The sequence below is a fragment of the Mizuhopecten yessoensis genome, unplaced genomic scaffold (genome assembly GCF_002113885.1).
Source record: "Mizuhopecten yessoensis strain PY_sf001 unplaced genomic scaffold, ASM211388v2 scaffold2711.2, whole genome shotgun sequence".
NCBI lineage: Eukaryota > Metazoa > Mollusca > Bivalvia > Pectinida > Pectinidae > Mizuhopecten > Mizuhopecten yessoensis.
Window position 1 is genome coordinate 475011 of NW_018485984.1, and position 22581 is coordinate 497591.

At 35.1% G+C, this 22581-nt stretch overlaps 1 protein-coding gene across 1 annotated transcript in view; it reads right to left on the minus strand.

Annotated features, from left to right (window-relative positions):
* Positions 1–22085, minus strand: part of LOC110445065 (homeobox protein Hox-B3-like) — a 67148-nt gene extending 45063 nt beyond the window's left edge. Inside the window, exon 1 of the mRNA XM_021489422.1 lies at positions 22009–22085. The gene's annotated coding sequence lies outside the window, so the exon portion shown is untranslated. The remainder of the gene's footprint in view (positions 1–22008) is intronic.
* Positions 22086–22581: the final 496 nt, after the last annotated feature.

Sequence of the window (22581 nt, forward strand, 5' to 3'; positions counted from 1 at the left end):
AGGAAAACCAATTTTGGCTTATACTGTTTACGAAACAATGTCATTTACATATTGTATATTTTGGATTGCTTTAAATATAAACAAATTGAGTACAGTTAAAAATAATTGTAATATTTATAAAATGTTAACTACTTAAGTTTCACACAACCGGATCTTCAAGATAACAACACTATATGGCTGTATGTCTCTGATCAATACCAATCAGCACGGCCGACGTCATCAATGTCCAAACTAATCTTAATATCGATCGTGTGTTTAAGTACTTTCAACACTAATTTTACTGAAGTGTAAAAGTACAAATCCACAATATGTTCTGAATTTCACACACCTGGGTAATTATCACCTGTGACAGCCTTTGGACAACATTTCTTTGAAGTGATGATATTAAATCAGATGTAACCGATACCCTAACTATGGTCTTTGTGCAGGTGTCATTGATACCATGATGATTGTCAAAAAGTACCATTTAACTGCTCGCTACTCTGACATCCTACCAACATTAAGGGTATATGTAGCACTTGTTACTATTTAAGGTATGTCACTTTCCATCGTTTCCGTGTCCTGATGAGATCTCCAACCTCAACATTACGTGGGATTGCTTCTAATACAACGTCCAACAATAAACGATAACAGTGCATCGCGTATGGCCTTTTTCCTTCTGTAACGGTTGTCAAACATGCCATATTGGACCTTCCTGACACCCCGATATTAAAGATTCGCAGCCAGTGGTAACAACTCCATTTGGTGCGTAGGATAATGACAGGGAGGGAAGTGTAACAATGTATTGTTTCTTAAACTGTTTTTGTCCTAGACATGACATCAGATACGCCCTGTGCTACTTTCAGGAAGGGAGTTTTATCAAGCAGAGGCTAGAATCACTGACAATGCATCTTTATGTTATCCGTGTCGATTATATTTACTGAACAAAGTCTACAGCATGTCACGATAGGCTATTTAGGAAATTGTTTAAACAGAATACGTCGTCAGTCGTCAAAACATCACAAAAACATCACAAATAGGCAAAGACTATCTGAGTATGGGCTTGAGGAATAAAACATGTCCCCGAGAATATATCTGTTTCTGGGGGAGAAGCCGAGTTAAAAAGATCTAGTCGAAAGGGAACGGAAACTTGTTATACACTGAAATTCATTATGCTATTATATGACGCAGATACGAAACGCTCAAACATCTTTTTGACCCACCATCGATAACAACTATGAGGTGTCGAGTCAATTCACGCTCTGACCACCTCTCCTCGTAATGACTAGGGCATTTCTTTGACGAAATCACGGAAACTGCCGAGGGAGTTAATCTCTAGTTCACGAGACATCAAACTCAGGATAAAAAAGTTTGAAGGAAGTAAATTTAACAAGCTACTTTTGTATTTATTAAACAAAGATATATAAAACATTGTCTGTGTCCTCAAACACACGTGTTGATAGGGTGTTGACTGGACAGTTTGTTCAATTGTCATAAAGACCTTGATATTGACATCTTAGTACCAATCACACGCAAATTTTGCGGGAAAAGATTATTTTCTTGCTAAAATCCATTGCAAGATCACAAAAGGCGACGATACCGTTCTTCCTGCAGAATCATTGGTATAGGGTCCTGCCTTCGTCTTAGGGGACATTGTAGCGACCAATCCTGACAATTGGGAACTAATCGTAACAGTTGGTTGTCTCATTCTCTTAGAAACACATATTGTATGACTTTTCTGTCTTATAGCTTTGACGGGTAGTTCATCATTTATAAAATAAAACAAAAAGCTTCTAAAGTATGATAACAATTTGGACAAATGTAGGATGTTGAGCTTCGGAAAGACTATAATCATACACTCGGACTTTAATGTTCAAAAGACTCGAGTTGCATTCTGAAATGCAATCACATAATGTTGAATAAATCGCAATGGTTGAACACGTAGCAAGCAATGAATAAGAGAGCATTGACATATTTCCATTGTTCCAAGTTACCGTAGTAACATTACATGGAACATATAAAAGACCGTTCCATCATTGGTGTTGTCCAGTTATAGTCTCAAGCACGTGGAAAACATTATATACATGTATACACACGCACAAATTAAATCATTTTTCAGAGTGTAAACATACCTGACATCTATTCCGTATAATGACCTGAACAGACATTGCGTTCTGTCTAAAAGTCAGGCGAGTGAAACCGTTAGATTCCTGGTTTACAGATTGCACATTCTCATGATAAACCGTGCCACTGAACCACGAACGAAGCGACTTACTCACAAGTAAACCAGCCCAAGCCTCAAATACTATCCCAGTGGATGCTCTGCTATTAAACCCGCCAAAACCATCAGCATAAATTACAATAGACCGAATAATTCTTTTACAGGATCAGGAAAATATGGCTAAGATGTTTATACAGTTATATTTTTCAAAGAGTTCTTTAAAAAGGATGTGGAAATTATATGCCAGGTTTTATTTGGACAAGTGGGGTTAGCCGTTACACAAGAGGATCAAATATCATATAGATTGTAAATATATTGAGTTTGACAATGATGGATTTTTATAAACTGAATGCTCCCAAGGATCTTTAAAACTGACTGTTCCCGTGGAGTTAAGTACATTGCCTAGCTTAAGAGCTGTACTTCAGGGCAATACACTTTCTCTGTGAGCTGTTTCCTTTTTCTCACATCTACATATAATTAAAGCAATATTTCTTATCTGAACGGTTTTCATGAGAACATCAAAACGCATGTTCCCGTTATTAATGAGTAATACTCAAACATACGTGAACTTTCATGAAGCACAATCATACATCAATGCGCTGTCAACACAAAATTGATATGCAACTGTAAAAAGACGTTGATCTGTTGTTTAAAGAATATCTGCAGTTAAGAAATTAAAACGCTAGCATTAGGAACATTAAACAAAATCTCTGGTATAATCTACAGAAAGGGACGTCTGATATCTTAAGATTTACTTTCAAGCGTCTTTGAAGCGTCGATGAATGATGCAAACGCAAACACCATTGGATAATTGGGCTGATATCAATATATTTAGCTATGAACAGCTTGTGTAGTTATTCATATAGTATTAAGCACGTTGCCAACACTAAATGTATATCAATATTTGTTTTCATATAATTATATATTAATCTATTTGATCCATTACGACGAATGAGGTCATACGGAATCACAAATATGGCAAGATAAGCACCGAAAGGTTATGGACACAGCGGAAGAAGTAACAATACAAATTACCAATAGAATACCTAAAAGAACTAGAAAACAATTACGGACTACAGTTTCAGTTTTAGATGTAAACTTTCGTCCACGCAAATCGGGGTTTTCTGGTGTTTTTTTTATGTAGCATCTTGTCGGTGATACTCCATCAAGAAATAAATGTACTGATGCCGGCTAGACCACCGTTCCCGTGAAGCTGTACTTTTTCGCATGTATTCAATGAATTTCGTTTTTGTCTCGATATATTTTGACAGCTGAATTTTGTGTTCTGGTACAGTGTGGCTTGGTGAGTTGTTTCGGTGGTTCAGAGTCGAGACACTGGTCATTTGCACTCTTTGCTGGACAAAAGAAGCAGGCGTTTTCGAAAGCTCACAAAAGAAGTTGACAACTACTGTTTATGTTCAAAACAATCTTAGCATTTGATATTTCGTTTACTTAAAATACTCGACGAGGCCTTACAGAAATACAACAATTCGCCTTTCTGTTAAATTCCAGTAAATAATGTAACACAAGTAAAGTTGTATACGAACCTACTTTGTCTACCAAGATAATGTAACAGGAAACAAAAATGAAATTTGGCTTTTGAAATTCGGTTGAATAATCATCGCCTAATCGCCGAAAAGAGAACCTGGTAACGGTTATGAATACTCCACATCCCCGAAGTCAACATCTTCACATCACTTGATTAGTTAACGTAAAACTTCAATCAAGGATATTTACTTAAAGTTTAAAATTCAGAAATTTACTTTCGTGGAAAAAAGATTCCGGATCATGGTCTGTTGACAATTGAAAATGTCCGCTTACGACTCGTAAAACTAACCAAACTTATACACCTTGATTTTTCTTAACGTATGAAAAGGCATAATAATAAAATCTGACTCATTTCAAAAACGGAAAACCCCACGGTTATTATTAAGTGCTAAAAGAAATGTTGTATACTCGCACTACATCCTACTGTTTTGGCGGTTTATAATAACTCTGATACGTATCAGTCTCCTGTCTGACCACAATAATGTCAACAGTATGGGGCCTTCACCTAGGAGTTTAATAACATCTGTATTGACACGACATGGTTACATTTCTAAATCATTCTATGATGGTTAAGAGTTACACCTTAACAGGGAAAGTAGAAATATTTGAGGTGTGAACATTTTCAGTCAATTCATTTTGCGTTGAATGCATATTTCTACACCTATGTAGCATACTCTTTTAGTGTAATTTGACATTTAGTGTTGCAACTACAACTTAGTGTAAGGCAATCAGATAAGGATCATTAATGCAACCCGTCGTGTAAAAACCGGATGTTTTGTTTACAATTAAATATATTGTTGCGACCCTTAGATCAACAAGTGTTACACTAATTGTTTTTGTTACACCTAATATTGCTACATTACCAATATAAATAAACGTAAATATGCGTAATTGTATAATTATAATATTAAGCGAATGAAGGCCTGGTTGGTTCAAAACGCAGGCAAACAGTCAAACTAAAACTGAAGGAAACGTCATATCTAGGAGACACTTAGTCCATTCCTATAAGTATGTTAACACAGTTCTGCTGATTGCATCATAATTGGTACAGACCCGAGCCATGTTTCTACAAAAAGCAATTAAAGGTTGACTACATCCATGATATCAATACCTAAATGTAGTCACTCGTGATTGTAGGGTAATGTGACTATCATACACCTTAATTAAATATCAAATAGTTACGTTTACGCTGAACAGTCAACAGATGAACCTACTAACCAATTATGTTGTTATGAACATATAAAAGAAAGAAGTATTCAACAGAAATATTTTGTACGGTTCTTTCCGCCATACATTAAGAATGATCAGGGACCAATCATAGCGTGACGTCATATTCAAATTATGACGGAAATTCACAGTTTGACGTTTGTTGCCAAACGGACTGGTGATCATAGAAAAAATGATCTTGTTCCCGTCATTTGCTAAGCAGTTTGTTTAAAAAGGATAGAAGCAAAAGAAACCACACAGAAATGCTAAACACTATCAACACAGTTCCGTTCACCATATACGCCAATACGAACTACCGCATTTGCTGGAGTATTTGCACTTCAATCCTATATTGAAAGTACATGTTTTGTTTTTGATTGTTGTTGGGGGTTTTAAGACTCGAAACTTACCAGAGACTCCACATATTTCGATAAAGGAGCGGAGAAAAATGGTTTTAATTGAAATGCTTATATTAGGCCAAATCAATAATATGTATGTTTCAGGTGAGAAGTATCCTAAACCAAGAATTTGTATTGTAACAGTGATGTAATACCTTTTTTTAAATGGCAATACAGAATGCCGTAAGTCAATAAAAGGTTTCTCGAAAAGACTGCACTGAATTAAACACTTTTTAATAATATTACAAAAATCCGTTACGTTTGATGTGTAAAAAGTAAATGTGAAGAAATGGTTTCATTTGAAGCACATGATTTTTGATTAACTGTTAGTCTGCAAATCGGAAAGCAGGATTTACCTCACTAAACACTAGAGCATAATCGGAAACTGATGTCTTTTGTTTCATTTTTGGATTCATTGAAATTCTATCGAGCAGCAAATTTCCAAAAGAAAGATAACAAAGTGCAAAGAACCACTGTTTCAGATAGCATACCGGAAGTCATGGAAACAAGTTCGTTCACCGTTTGTTGTTGCATACGCAAAAAACAACCAAATTGCGTGATTTGGTCACCCTCGCATATATTATACTACGTTATGTATGTCCGTTATTAGTTATCTCATTATAGGTAGGGTGGATCACGCTGTTCTCGAATTTGATCCAGGTTTTCGTTCCATTGGCTGACCTTCACCAGATACTAGAAGACAACAGTGTCTGCAACACTGAAAACGAATTTTTGAGTGAAAGGATGAGCAATAACGATAGCCCTACCCCTTTTTCATGGGAAAGTGAATTTTGCTTTATTTGATTCAGTTAAATTTCAGAGGAATCTGCTAACATAGCCATACATTTCAGCAAAGGTATCTTGTGATCTTCTGGCGAACGAGGATGCTGGTCTTCCAAGCATGAACAACCAACAGTATTTAAAGTTGAAGAGCTCGCTGCACAGCAGTGCTGCCAAGTTAAGTAAAAAATGCTTCTTATTGAAATACGTGAGAAAAACACCGATATACAAAAATGTACATCAAAATATAAGTATTGAAAATGTACAAAAAGGGAGATAAGTAAGTTTGGAGCTATGGTTGAAAAACTGGAGTTTGTATAAGAAATAACTGTTTTGTATAAAGGCCAGGGAGATCCTCTCCGGGGGTCCGGAGTCCATTACATCGATAGGGAAACGAGAGATTAGGGGTATAAGCAGGCAATAGATAGCCTCCTATCTACATCTGTTTTTACGTAGTGTGTCCCGGGGGGTACGTCCCACTTGTCAGCTCCCATTGAAGCCCCGTGCTATCTAAAACACAACTCTATCGTACCACCTCAAGTGCAATCTACATCGAGACGTTTTCCCTGTTAGTTCTTATATACAGTTAAGTGAACACCAGCAAGCAAGCTGCTGGAAACTCCAAAACGGCTCTTTCCGCACAAGTCATCGGATTCCAAGAACGCCAGGTTTGTTTTTGAGGCTTTTAGAGTTGAAGTATCTCCAATGTTCATGCAGTAAATTACCGCTAAAAACCAAATCTATCTATCGCCAATAGGTTGTAGGTATTGCAAAAAATCATATTAATGTACTTCCCCAGCATGTTTTGTAAATGGTTATTCCCGTGTATTAATTAAGAGTCCCCCTCGGTGGCCCCTTCTCGCTATATCTACAGTTCCCTACTAGTTTTTTTCTTTAGTATTACAGCCACTTAGGAGGCACTTAAGTGTAATGGTATAAATACCAAAACTATATACCCATTAATGAACTTCATTACAACGAGAAATTCACGAAATCTTCACAGCTGAGAGGGTAGGAGATTTTTGTCTAGGCACACAGACCCTAAACACGTGTGGGTAGTCCAACCTTACTCGCACATCAAAGACGCCGACAAGGTAGAACACATAAATTACCCCAGCTCTGACAGATGCAACTGTTTGTTCGACTTCCACAATGGCGAGAATAAATGAGAATTCATATCATTTATATGTGTGGTTTTGCGTGATTTAATGGGTTTTCGTCTATAGCGGTATCGGAGGTTTGCCCGAAGAATGGCTGTTTTATTACTACCTATATATAAATTATGTATCTGAATTTACATGCGTGTGTGCGGGATGTTGTTGGGCGAGCCGAATCGCCCAGATGTTTGCAGATTTTGGGACGTTGTCGCAGTAAATCTTGAGTTAAGTAATGTTCCCTGTGATAGGTAACTTGAAGAAACCCTGCTCTTACACATGGTGTTAGCAAACTTGTCACGTCCTCATTCTGATCCTGGTATTCAAGTTCTAGGTTTACTGGAAAGGCAGTTAAAATTCCCCAGGTAGCCCGACTGTTAACAAGCAAATTAAAGACGGCAATAAGAGTTATCTCCCCTATGTACCCCACGACAGAACCGTCATTCATTTAACATTTCTTCTAATTATATTACATCTAATTGGCCTGATTTGAGGTCGTATAACATACAAAGAGAAGGACATCAATTAAGTGATTGAATTAACTCGTATCAGGGGTTGCAATTGCTATGAGACAAAGCATGCAGACGCATGCAAGGAAGCTCATTTTTGCCAAAGTTGTCAACTTCGCGCGAAAAATTGTTCCTATCATGAGGCAACCTTATTGAACAGCCACTGAATCTTAGTCTTGAATATTGAAGCCGGATTTAATAAATATCAACTATTTTCAATTACGAGAAGGGGAAGGTGGTATATTTTGAATCTTATATTATTTTACTCTCGGGTTTGGAAATTGATGAACTTTAACAACTTTTGACTGGTATTAACAATACAGTTGTAAGTTAAAAAAAACGTCTGAGTCCAAAATGATTCCTTTATGAACGTAAAGTTCATTAGTGAAGACAAAATGAATTTGTAAGATTACAAAGTCTGGCGTTTATTACAAAGGGCATTCTTTTGATCTTCCATAACAGCAAAACTGTGTTTTCTATTTTGACATTGTTTGTAACTTGCATTTCCAATGTCTACCGATGAATGTTATATATTTGACATTTATTTCGCGCGGAAATGTGTCGCCATCTCAATCAACAGAGCAGAATTATGAAAAGTAAATTTCAAAAGCATCCTCGTAAACAATGTATAGCAGCCATTTGAGTCGACTTCTTTTTGTATATGTAGTTGATTTAGTTCTTCAGAAATCCACACACGCCTTCTAATTTCATTTTTGAAGTATGTACATGTGCATTTAACAAATGAGAAATACTTGGACGCTTTAATTCCTAAAGTTTGATCTGATTTGTTTTCGATATTTATCGTTCCACGTACCATTACTGACACGGAACCCAGTGCCTTTTGACGACAGATAAGTTTGAAATTAAGTATCTGTGGTTCGCCATGCAAGGTTTTCAAAGAATATTGAGGAACATACTCCCTAAAAACGACAACGTGTTTTAGGAATAGAATAAATAAACAATCAAACTTAATCACGAGTCGGAACGATGTACAATGCATCATTCGCATTGGGAGAGGAAACATACAATGATGGATACGTCTTGTGAACAGATCTGAGTGTCGATAGGAACACGTTTGCGCCAGTCACCGGGTCTATAATACTTCATGCCATCCTCACGATCCTAACAGCGCCAGCAACAAGAACTACTGGAAGACCACGTTAATCCAAACGATACGTATATTACAAAAGATACGTTATTAAGTGACCAGTTTTCCTTTGTACGAGAACTTTAATCTTCGAGTGGCACGTTACAGAGACGTAAGTGTGTGCAATGCTCAGCGTGTTATGTGTCTGCATTTCCAACGGCTGATATTATATATCCGGAAAATTCGTTATTGCGCATGTTTTTTCTTAGGAACGTAACGAAATCATCATGCCATTTCTATTTTATCTCAATCACATTAGTCCTGACATTTCACAAGTTAGGTACAACATAATGTGCCCCGTATACTGTCAGTTATAAATTCATCCGTGTACAAATCCATCCATCATATTCATGTTTCCGTAAAGCAAATTCGGATAAATATTGGAGAAAATTGTAAATATCAAGTAAATAGCATGAATTAAATAAATGTCAAGCATGCTTAGAATATGTTGAACGTTTTGAAGTAAACCCAAAACGTAAAACTTTGCAACTTTATTGTAAATATTCATAAGTATGCAAACTACGTAATCGAGAGTAAATAGGTGTATGATACAGAACCCAACAGTTTAGCAAGGCATTTGACCGTGTGTGGCACAAAGGCCTTATATACAAACGTATTAATATTGGATTAGGCGGTAAGGTGATTTAATGGTTCAAAAACTATTTAACAAACAGAAAACAAAAGTTATTATCAACGGGGTGGAATCATACTTGGCAGATATCAAGGCTGGTGTTCCTCAAGGTTCGATATTAGGGCCTCTTATGTTTTTTTATTTATATAAATGATATCGCTATTGATATTGCCTCTGTAATTAAGCTTTTCGCTGACGACACCTCAATTTATATCATAGTTGATACGCCCTTTTTGGCAGCTGAACAACCAAATAATGACTTTGGCTAGTGGATTTCCATCCACAAAAAATGAAAGTAGTATTCTATCAAGGAAACAAGTCTCGTCCAATCATCCTTTCCTATATCTTAATAATGTTCCAATAGAAAATGTGAANTTGGATGCAGTTCTTTAAAACGCAAAAATTTTGAAAGAAATCTTGTTAACAAACCCTTATGTTCATATGGACATTTTGTAGAAGACAGTTCCCATTATTTGTTATCTTGTACTAATCACATTGAATCACGCCAAGGATACTTGACTCAATTGTCTTACCAATTAAGTGTTATTTATTACTGTTTGGTGATGTATTAAAAACGTGTGATCAAAATGTAAACATTTTCATAGCTACTCAAAATGTTATCAAATCAACCAAATGATTTACAAGCAATTTGAATTCAAATACATTAAGTTATCATGTAAACTTAACTACCTATCCAACCGGGTAAAACTCCATCTTTATCCCTAATATCATGTTCTATCTTTTTCTCTGAACAGTTTCGTATGTACATATTTAGGCTATCACTGCAAAGTTATACATGTCTTGTTATAGACGATGAGAAGGACTATGTATCAGTACAATAGTACTTATTTCCCAATCATCAGAATGAAATGTCTATGTTATTGTACATGTTTATTGATATGAATAAAATATGGTTTAAACTAAACCAACAGTTTAGGTCGACAATAATCTAACACATCCGGTAGGAACGGTTATATGTTGGTTAATAAATATATAACATCAGCGGAGAGCGGCAATTTGGCGCAAATCCAATCCAGGGCAAGTTACCAAACTTTCAAATTCTTTACGTAATCCCTTCTGTTCAATTAATTGTCATAGAATCCCCCTAATCTCAAATGATCAACCAATTAATTGGACTCTTGACATGCGTTAGTCTGTGGGAAGCGTCTGAGGAAGTGTTTAATGATTGTTTAAAATCATAACTCAAAAGCAAGCTAAAACTCTATGTGAACAGTTCAATACATTCGGTTCTTACTGAAAACCTAATGCATTGTCCCATCTACTGGAGTTCGGCAAATGTCCGATATTCAAAAGACGTTGTAGCTAGATTTAATTTTGTATAAGTGTCGCGAACATTCTTTCATCGCTCTATCAAAACACGCGCATTCCGAGGAAAATTACATTTGGCATCCCTAATTTGTCCTGTTTCCCCGGTACAGATAGATTAGTTTGAGATTTTGCCCCCTCCAAACAAAAGTCCCTCAATTTTCCCAGGTTCGTTTCTCGACTTTCGTAGCACCATTGTGCTAAATTTCTTTCCCTCATTGATTTAGACTGAATGCAAAGAACGGTCCACGTCTTGCGCGTGACGTACATGTCAAGGTCGGTGCCATTGACAACGGAGCGCGTGTCAACAATATACCATACGGTCATCAATCTTGTGGGGTTCACATCTGTACAGCAAACCTAGCACGTCACTGCCAGATCCCGACACCGGACGTCATGCCCTAACAGTAAATAACGACATGGTGAACGGTACAGCTGCTTCGTCATTCCGGACCAAAGTCCGCAGACGTTGATTGTACCAAATGTATCCGGTCAGCGCACTTTTGGTAAACTAATTCAAATATTTAGTTTACGCGCGGTAAAATTTGGCAGTCGTTTATACTGGTTTATTTCAAGAACTTCCATAAATTTCAATATTCAAATAAAATCACAACTTCTTTTTAAATGATTAAAAAATAGAAATTAAAAAATAAACTATTTTTCTATTATTGATTTTTCTGTCTTTAGGTAGTACGCGATTCGCTAATTGTATTGATAGAAGGGCAGTATAGTTGCATTTTGGCTGGAAATATCATGACGCGTACAGGAACTCCTTATCATTCCGGAGCACCTGCTTCCGTATCCGGTTCTAATTGTGGGTTCATTACGTCTGTCTACTTTGATATCTCCTCGGTTCCTGTTGTTGTTGTTGTTGTTTCGTATCTGAGATACGATTGTGTCCGTGTATACTGCCGCCATGGTATTTGATATTTTATCTCCATACAAGCAATGCAAAGTTGTTCGTTAACATAGGCAATGACAAAACTTTATTGATTTATTTTTTCCGGGAGATTTGTACGTTCAGAAGATTGTTGTCAGTTATTCAAGGGAGAGAGGGTATGTCTTTATGTGTATATATATTTTAGCGTTGAATTTGCCTTTTTCCATTTGGAATTCGTATTGCTTATGAATGCCAAATGAAAGCAGTTCAATACTTATATTTACCATTTGTGAAAGGTGTTCATCTCATAGAAAATTCAATTACACTTATTATTATTCAGCATTTAGTTCAAAAAATGTATGAATGGTGTATGCTTGTTCGATGAATAGAACAGGCATCGCCAGGGGAGGGTCAGTGGTATCTAACTTTACAATTATAACGTCATAATAATGATGACGTAAACTATAGGCCTTTGGCATTCATTGTCTATATGAAAGCAAACTGAATTTGGCAGGGTAATATAGTGGCACTGTCAAACGATGGTAAAATATCTACCATATATCTATATTTCTGTACTACTATAATTCATGGTAAAAAATGCGAACGAAATATATATTTTTTGTATTGTTTTATATTATTTATCATTTGTGTTCTTGTTCTTTTAACTTACGATGATACAAACCTTTAGCATTTAACCATAATTTAAAAGGTTGAAGTTCACTGTCGAATCGAATTATGTCAAAAGGACAGAAAATCGATGGTAAATATATCTATGTCGTAAGAATGTGCCCAGGACGTTAGTCAAACACGTTACACATCAAGGTCATATAAATGCAACAGGGATTTCCGACACGTAATTGTAATATTTTACCGTTTCTGATATCCATCACCGGAGTGACAAGGCTTACATATACTATTTACAATACGGGGTCCGTCAAACTTCTAAACGGAAATTTATGAACACTCCCAAAGACCACCTTATACGAAATCCGGAGTTATGGCTAGTTCCGCCGATTTAGTGGTATACTTTTGTACTATAAAACTTCGCGGTACCGTCTTAGGTGTGAATTCCCTATCAAAAGACGTGAAAATTATATTTCCTTACCAACATTCACACTTTCATGATGAGAAAATCGCAAGGCTATCGAATGTCAAAGGATAGCCACATATTTGACTATACGGTATAATTGTATAAATTCATTATGGGTGAGGTTTGGGTCAACTTTATATGTGGATAGGTACCAAAATGATATGATATTGGTAACGTACTGCAAAATTCTGTAAATAGAAATGGTTGTCCATCTATGTAAATTTACAATTAAGGCTAATGATTTTACAAATGGACACGTCTACAGTTTTCTTTACCTTTAATGTGTAATTTATTTTGAAGTCGGGGAAATCTAAATGTGACTTGCATGCCTTTTTTTTCGTCTGCAGTCGCATTGTTGTAACCATATTCAATACAATCATTAGAAGCCACTTCGTGATTTAGATGGACAATAATACATGTATGTGTTTGCCCACATATTAGTAACATAATACGCAACGGGTAAACAAATATTAGTGTTTCCCCCAAAGAAAGATAAGCAATGTACATATGTATATACATGTAGTTAATTTGTAAAACTCAAATTTCGCAGTTAAGTCATTTAAAAGGCTGTTTCGAAAATACGTTTTTGCCGGAATCAAGTCGTTTTCAGTATATGACAAAGTGTAATGATGGCTATTGTCATCTTCGTTGAGACAGTTTTATATTTATGAAGAAACAATTAGTTTTGATGACTTACAAGCTAACTAATGTGTTTTTTGCGGCGTTTAAACCAGAAATGTTTAAGCTTTTCGCACGACAGAAATAATCAAGAAGACATCCTGAGTGTCATTCCACCGACAGACTCTAAGATGTTAGTCTGTGGTGGATTCTGAAAGTATTCTGTCGTGCTGGAAGTCCTCGCGACAAAATGCCGTGTCTCAACCTAATTTACCACCGACTGACCAAACACACACGGCGCCCGATAGATGGCGCCACATTCTGAGAGCTGCTGTCATTCTAATGCCCAGAAGGAATGACGGACAGAAATTGGCCACAGTCGCATGCATTGCGCATGTGTGAAATTACAAAGAACATGGAATATGTTTTAGAATGATTGGTTTTCTTTCTCCGGCAGATTCACACCTACATGGGTAATGATAAAGGATTGTCGATACTACATAATGTCTCGAAACAAGGGGTTCTGTCCCGCCGACGGGACAGCTTGGGCAATAATGCAAGTCCATTTGTCGGAGCAGATCGAGTTAATTCCCTCAGAAATAAAACAAACCCCGAAGGTCAATTGAACTTTAAAAGGTTTAAGTACTTCAGAGGGGAAGTGAATGCAGAGAACACAAACTATAATCACATTATGTAATTTAACATTAAGATTTGCAGGTTTATTAGAAAATGGAAAGGACACGATTAAACCTGCCATTGTATAATGACGTCCAGGTCATATAGAATCATGTTAATTAATCACGGATAAAGTATTGTATTGGGTAAAACCGGCTTGGCTATTAGATTTTAAACAAATGTATCGAGTATACATAATTCACTTTTGTACCAATTATGCAGAGATTCTCAATATAAATGATGAGACTCACCGATAACCACAGGGACATGAGAATCAATCACTGTGTGTATTTTCGGATTTATCGTGATGAACACGGAGTATTACATGTTTTAGGGGTTAAAGACAGGAACACAGTGAATATACAAGCATGTTTTTGACAACTGTTAGTGTCTCCTAAATGCACAAATTTCAAATAACTGGCGTAGCATTTAATGCATTTTACAGAAAGGCGTGCGCGTTATCCTTTAATGTACAAGAGATGCACATGCAACCCTAATTGTAAAAAAAAAATACATTGAAAGTTAAAAGTCACGATATCTTAGCACAACGACTGTTACGTTGTATAATCATCACAGTAAAATAATGCATATCAAGGTAAGGGTACCAGCAAGAAGTAATGTTAATGTAATCAAACACTCAGATTTATGTATTCCTATGTAATTGAGGGTATTCTCTAAGCATAAATTGAATGTGAGAAGATTTATTTGATTCTATACTTATTGAAAGTTGTATTTACCTATATTTATCAATCGTAAAGGTTATGGTTAGTTGTTTACTTATTAAAGTCATGTGAACTTTAGGTTTAAGGTTAAAAACATATGAAACTCATTTTTAAAAGTTTGGTGCAGTATGCGTTGGGATCGTTCAAAAAACGAACAGCTTTTTATTATTAAATTGTATATCTAATCATCATAACAGCGTATTTGATTTAATTGGATTTATTATATGACTTTAATATAAAACGTGGTGTTTCCCTTTCACTCTCGAGTTTTCTTGGTTATATTTCTCTATTGCTTTACTGTTGTTATTGTTTTATTTTGGAATAATAAAACGTTTATTGTCGTTTTAAGCCGAACTCACGTTAGGATGTTAGGGTATTACAGGTGGGAACCTTGAAGACTAAAATCTTCGACTTTACACTCACGTCCAAAAGTTGTTTTAAAAGACTTTCGCTTTTTATCCGACACATAATAATCCAAAGTCTTACATAAATGCCGTTTTCTCAGGTTTTCAGTTTTACGATTTTAACTTGCAGTTCTGTTAGGAAAATGTTTCAATCTTATTCTTGTGTTTCTAAACAAAATCTTTATATTTTCACACTATACGCTCTTAATCATGCTGGTAAATGTAAGTTGTTTCCTGAGCGTGTCAATAAATTTACATACTTTGCCCTCGTTCCCCTTTCACAAACGCAACCATGATTTTGACTATATTAAGGCATCTTGTCCTGTTACTGACATTCTAAAAATTCGGTGTGTACCAATTTCATTTAATTCTTTTTTTTATATAAGGAGGTGAGAAGTATACTGCTGACCCTCTATATATATAAAACAATGCTATTTTCACAATAAGGCCTTTGACGCCTGAAAGTATTTGTTTACATTTTTGCTTTATGCTATTTTTTGCATGAAGGGATAACGCGCATTGATTTTTGCAGATTTTGTTTTACATTAAGCATTCTCAAACTGTATCCTGTTTAAGTAAAGACGTCCTATACAAATGATGAAGGAGTTTCATTGTTTCCGTTTGATGAGTCAACACAGAATTATCGTTACTTCGATCATCATTTAATTACAAGGTATAGTGTTTATCTCGCGATCTGCTGATTGTCGTTCCGTCCTGTTCACACTGTTTTATATAATTCAACCGTTTCCAATCTAATGAAGGTGGACACACTACGTTAAAGTAAGAAGAAAGTCAAGTTGCCTCCTCCCTATGTGGGGACACCAGTGATGACGTCACTAGATTTGTGATCTCGACAAAGCCTCCTTGCACCGGACACAGATCGTCTGTACAGAATCATTTTCTCTGTTGTAAACTGAGTTAATTAAGGTTCCAAAATCAACGTTACACAATAGTATACTACCATTACGTCATCACAACCTCTGCTTCCTTTATCTTTTATACAAACTTATATTCAGCATCTAAGTGCAACGACACAATTCGATAAGTTTTATCAATACAATATTATATTTAGCACAACGGAATCCTGGGTAGACGCTCAAACGTCTGTTTTGTTACCCTTCATAGACAGTGTCATATAATTCCCAATGTAGATTTGATGACTACAAGCTAAATATAGCAAACACACTCAAAAAAATCCAATCTTAGAAACCAGTTGTCGGGTTTTGAGTAGAATTTAGATAACGTTTAATGGTCTCAATCGTTGACCGTTTTTTCGTTTCGCTCGTTGTTGAGCTGTTTGCAAAACTTGATCGCGATTTGGCGAGTATCACCAGTCATTCTTAGTCAGAATGGCCTGTCCCTCCTCCTCCTCCTACTCGTCCACAACCAACACACAAGATTAGACTTGTGTGTTATCTGGGTTAGCAATAAAGCAGGACGATTCTACGCCTGTATTAATTGCAGTATCTAGGGCCTGGAGAATTAATGAATATCTGAGGTTTTCGAGTTGATATAGCTCCGTGCACCTGCCAACATGTTTAAACACCCAAATGAGAAAATTGCGGTTGTGACTTTGATTTTGTCTAAAATGATAAATGGGAGGTTGTCTACCGCTGTAATCGCTGGTCCGTCCCAGCCTCAGCAGTCATACTAAAAGACCTTACAAAGACTGCTATCGCCAATCAGCTCTCTCAAATTTTCAAAATTCTCTATCAAAATTAACCGGATTAAAGCGAAAAGCTGCTATTGAATTAAGACAAGTATGAATAATTAATTGTATTTTCTTGTCTGATCTTGACTGGGCGTCAGCGAGGTTTATTTGTATGATCCAACTTGGTGTACAGTACGTGTCTCTACGATCATCATACATCATGTACCAGAGTCCTTTTGACTGCAGTATTAAGACGAAATGCTGACAAAAAATGTCAATAAATAGAAACAAATCTAAATATTATTTTTCCTAATCAACTGTCAAAGATGAAAACTGAACGTTAGATCAAAACCAAAATTTGATATTCATATTTTATCATCAGGCCGTATTGGCAATACTGGTTGTATTCATTTTGATACGTTTCTGTCAAACAATTATTTGATTTATTTTCAGGTTAACTGAAGATTGTCCTAAGTATTACCAAATTTATACTGTTTGTACCCTAAAATGAAATTATTGTTTGTTTTTAATTATGATAAATTTCAATGACATTTTTTATTTACACATACTACAAGTATTTTATACCTTATTTCATTTCTATATGTTAAAATTAATAAATATACATGTACAGCGAGGTATTTATATTAAATATATTGTTTCTGTCAATTTAAAAACATGAAAAATAATTGTTTTTGGTACATAAAGCTTATACAACCAGTATTCCATAATGTATAACCAGTTATGTTCTAAAATGAAAATAACACAGTTATAGTAATATGACTTTTGTCAAAATATTGATTGTTTTCATTGTTTATGTTATAGGAAACATGTGTTACCAGTGCTATTAGTTTACATCCTGAAATGAATAAAGACATTTTTCAAAGAGTAGATTGTGGTATTAAGAATCAACATATTGACAAAGTTTGTAATTTTGAATTTCTAAACACTGTAAATCATTTCTGTTGTGAATGTACACACGGCGGTTTAATGATTAATGGCTGAAATTATTATCGGATGTTTTGTAATCCTAAACGTCGATAAGATATATAAACTTTCAGTTTTACTTTAGAAAAAAAGTTTTCTTCACATTTAATTACTGATAAGTGTCCTAATTCTCAAACTTTTTCTATCTCTCTTTTTTTCTGTGACTCTACTTGTTCTACTCTTTACTTCGTGTCTCTCCTCCGTTTTTCCTTCCTTCCACTTTTTTATTACCATACATTGTATAAAAATATCATTTATATGTATGCTGCGTAAATTGCCTTATCGAGTAATAGTCTATATTCTTGAATTTTGAAGAAAAGGACAGTGATAAGTTGTCAGAGCTTGTGTCCAATTATTTTGTAAATATTTATTTGCAACAAAATATGTTTAAATCAATATTTTTACTACAATATTAAAATATTAGGTTAGAAATTATTTTCGTACTTCATCCGAAAGTATTGTATGTGTTTCACACTGAAAATTAACGCTAAAAGTCAATTTATATCAATAATCATTTTAGTCTGATAATACTTACAACCTTTAATACATGTTATATCTAATCTCAAGAATAAATTCTATGAGAACTCAATATGCAAATTTCATAGTAAATATACAGATCATTATACATTAATATTGCTACTAATTATTGTGAATTAGATATGTCGACATATGCAGTATACATGTATACATATATACCCATCTATACACATGTACCTTGCGTATTACGTCCATGATTCTCGGCTTAAACTGAATATTCTTGGTGTTTATGTTTAGCTTCCGCGTCAGTCTCGAAATCCCTGGCGTTATAATCAATTAAAAAACAAGATGTTTCGTTTCAAATGCATTACTTAACAAATAATTCGTAACAAACGATCAATATTTATAATTACGCCCACTAAAGTACAACGTATTCAGAAATTTAATTTGATTTGAATTTAATGAAAGTCTTAGATTTAAAACTGACAAATAATTATGTCTCACGGTATCAACAGTTCCTCAGGAAATGATGAATGAGAAAATAAGTAAGGAGTGGTTACACAGGAAGACACCCAACTTTATTCTTAACGAAAATACGGAGACGTCAATGAAAAGGTTCATTTTAAAATAGAAAATAACACGTTTGATGTTCAGTCTCCGATTCTTTTCGAATCTAGAATCAATCTAAATATTGAGTAATACTATCCTTTAGTTGCAAGTCTATTTCCTGTGCCGAAAAAGTCAATTTTCAATGGTCACTCTTGGCTAAAAGTGACCATACGATAACACAGTTGGCCGTAGTATTGTCCGAAAAATAAATTCGCTCTTGAGTGATCACGACTCTTGACCGGGGTATGTTTTATCTATTCACGTACTATTGCTTTTAAGATAACAAAAGGACAAAAACTGACCCCTCGCGTGACTGAATACGGCCCGCGGTGTTTCGCTTTATCTGACCACTTGAGCTGACCGAAGCGATGTGTCGGGGAAGGACACCTCCATCTAAATATTTAATAATACTTCAAAGTTCCGAAAAACCACAATACCCAGAGGCACAAAATAGCAATCGTGATTACGTTGGAGACTGTGAAAGTCATTGTCCGTAAACAGACAAATACGTACAAGGCCAGTCCGAAATAGCACAGGGGAGAGAGGACGATTAGGTACGCTAACATAAATGATAGGTAAATAGGTCTGATTTCAACTTACAGATAAATATCATCTCTTTCACTTTTACTAAGGTATATATTTGTGATGACACAACATACCTGTACTAAATAACAAAACTCCCGAGCACGAAATATGGATAGAGTCAAATTAATATATCAGTTTATAAATTGACCAGCTATATAATTATTAAAATACGTCATGATTCTTATTAAAACGACGAATTCAACCTGCATGTACAGATAAACCATCAATTGTTTTCATTCTTTTAACATATGTATGTACTTTTGATGAAACTAACTGCATTTATTAAATGTACATCACAAAATCACACAGCAGTGTTACAAATTATTCTACTTGGACACGTTTAAATGAATAAACCTATTTATAGATCTATCAGTTACATTGTTACTTAATGTGTCAGATTTCTAATGAAGAAGTATCCAAAATATAGAATTCAATGTAGAAAAAACTAAATATTCGATTCTGTAACATATTCAATTGATAAAAAACATATACCTGCTATGAATGAAATAGACATCATTGTTAAGTTGGCATCCTCAATTAGAGCAGATTTGTTAAAGGTTTCCGTTGATTAATGGTTTATCAATACATGTGTGAATTTCTGTCGAGAATACACATCTGGAGCCTAGTGTTAATTGAATAAGACCCGGGTTCATGGGTTGCGAAGTTTAAATACATTAGCCCTGTGTTATAACAATTCACAACCGATACAGGGCCATCCAGTTCACTTTAATTTTAGATCAGGACAAAATATGTCAGGAAAAGATTTAGAAATAGTTTAAAACGGTTTTTAACGACCTCAACACCGGAGTTTGAATCAGCAGTTTAAACATTATATTTTGTTTTATATACGATTTTTTAAGAAATATCCAGATTCTACATATCAGTTACATGTTTTATGATTGTCTATTTCAGCATAATGATTAATTAACTAATAATATGCACATTTTTTTCGACAAAACGAATTGCAGTGTAACGTGAGGAAGGACCTGACCCCTTTTACCCTTTTCTTCATCTCGTTCCAGATGGCGACTAAGAGGAAGTGCAGTCGTATGGATTGTTTCTTGAAAGAACACAACACTGACGAAATATGTACTCCGTCAGCAGTCTTTAACACAAAAATGTTTGAGTAGATGTCAGGAACAATTAAATTTACGTCATAATAGAGCTGTATAAGTAACGCAATAAAACGTTAACGAAATATAAAAATACAATGAGGATTTACAATGTTAATATTACACGTCTATTAATGTCAGTATTTAATTAGTTTTACAATGAAATGCCGTATACAATTTAATAATAACTGACAGCTGCACGCAAAGGTGACTGTGGTTTAGACACTGTTGATAGATTTATATACGACGCAGCAGAGAAACACAAACACAAGTTTGTGGAAATTGTTTTAGAATGTAATGGAGATATTAACTTATGCATGTTGCATTATATATATACATTTACCGTGCATTTAATTACTCAGAACGGAATTAAATACATACAATATTGTCATTTACACGTTTTTAGGATATTTTAGTTAACACAGTAGCATTACTAACCTAAGCCTGCAGCGCAGTTTATCATTTAAATAAGCATTATAAATACTATAAATTTAACACTGTTATTGAATCATATAAATATATTATTATTATATTCATTTTCATGTAGTGTCAATCATATTTTACTAGTTATTAACGAAATGTTTTTACTTAAAACGTAAATTAAAATTACCGATATGACAAACATCCGCAGATCGTTTCTACCACATATATATAGAAATATAGTATAGTAATGTTATAAACAGTTGTATTTACTGTTACACACAAGTTTGACACATAAGATGTTCAGTTAAAGCCATCAAACAGCTTGTCACGTTTAGGTTACTCCAGTGAATCACAGAGAAAATACCTTACGAATAGAAATATATCCATGAAAAATGGTTAAAACCAGGGGTAAAACTTTCCAGCATCCTCATCGATGAAAGTCGAACATCAAAATACAGGGAATCTGCATTACTTCACTATTATTAAATAGATGGGAGGGTAAATGTTTTGTGCTAATGGTTTATTTACGACCCCTGTGTTTGTAAACAGACACGACATGTCATTAAAAAGGCCATTATAATTACAATCTCGTTTGTATAATCATTAATACCAACGCGCCGATAGAATATCTTCTTTGGCGATAAAGATATAAATAATGGCTCAGAAAATAATCACCTCGGGCATGGCTGTGTCAACCTTAAATTGTTTGTCTTAAATAACCACAGTAGGTATTATAGGTGAAGGGGCCTAATTGCATCCATAACGGGACAGGCCATCGCCCATCCCGCCAAGGAAACACATAGACAATTTGTAATAGAATACACGAATTAACGATAAAACACGATCTTATCCACTATGATGTAGAGAGGAAAATATTACCTTTCGCCGATGACAAGACAGACGAGTGCTTCTTTGGGTGGTAGAGATCCACCGTGGTCATAAACTAGCCGGCTATCGTAGATGTCATAGCCCTCTGTTGGAGAGATGGGTCACGTGACCCAGCAATACAACTCCGCGTGCTGAGGATGAGCGAACACTGTCCCCCCAATAGGCTGAGAAAATCAACAGTGAGCGGCCGTGTACCTATCACTGAAGCGTGTGTGTGGAAGGCGAGAGGTACTGAGGCTGGGTGCACTTATATCAAATAACAACATATTGTAAAACTGCCAAGCAACGTCTATAGGTATTATTACTGCTATTGTAAAATAAGATAATACTTATTTAAATACCTCACGTTGATTTATGTTCACCCTTTAACTGTATTATGCTAAGAATGTTTGCTAGAAGATGTTTGTTAAACTGTTGCATTGTTATTATTTCAAAATTAAAAGAAAATTTGCATGTTAATTACCATTTCCATTATAAGAGCTCGAGTGTTAGAAAGTACCCAGATTCAATATTTTATTTTATTTCATTTTCATGATATGCTATATAACGTGTGTTCAAATCAAT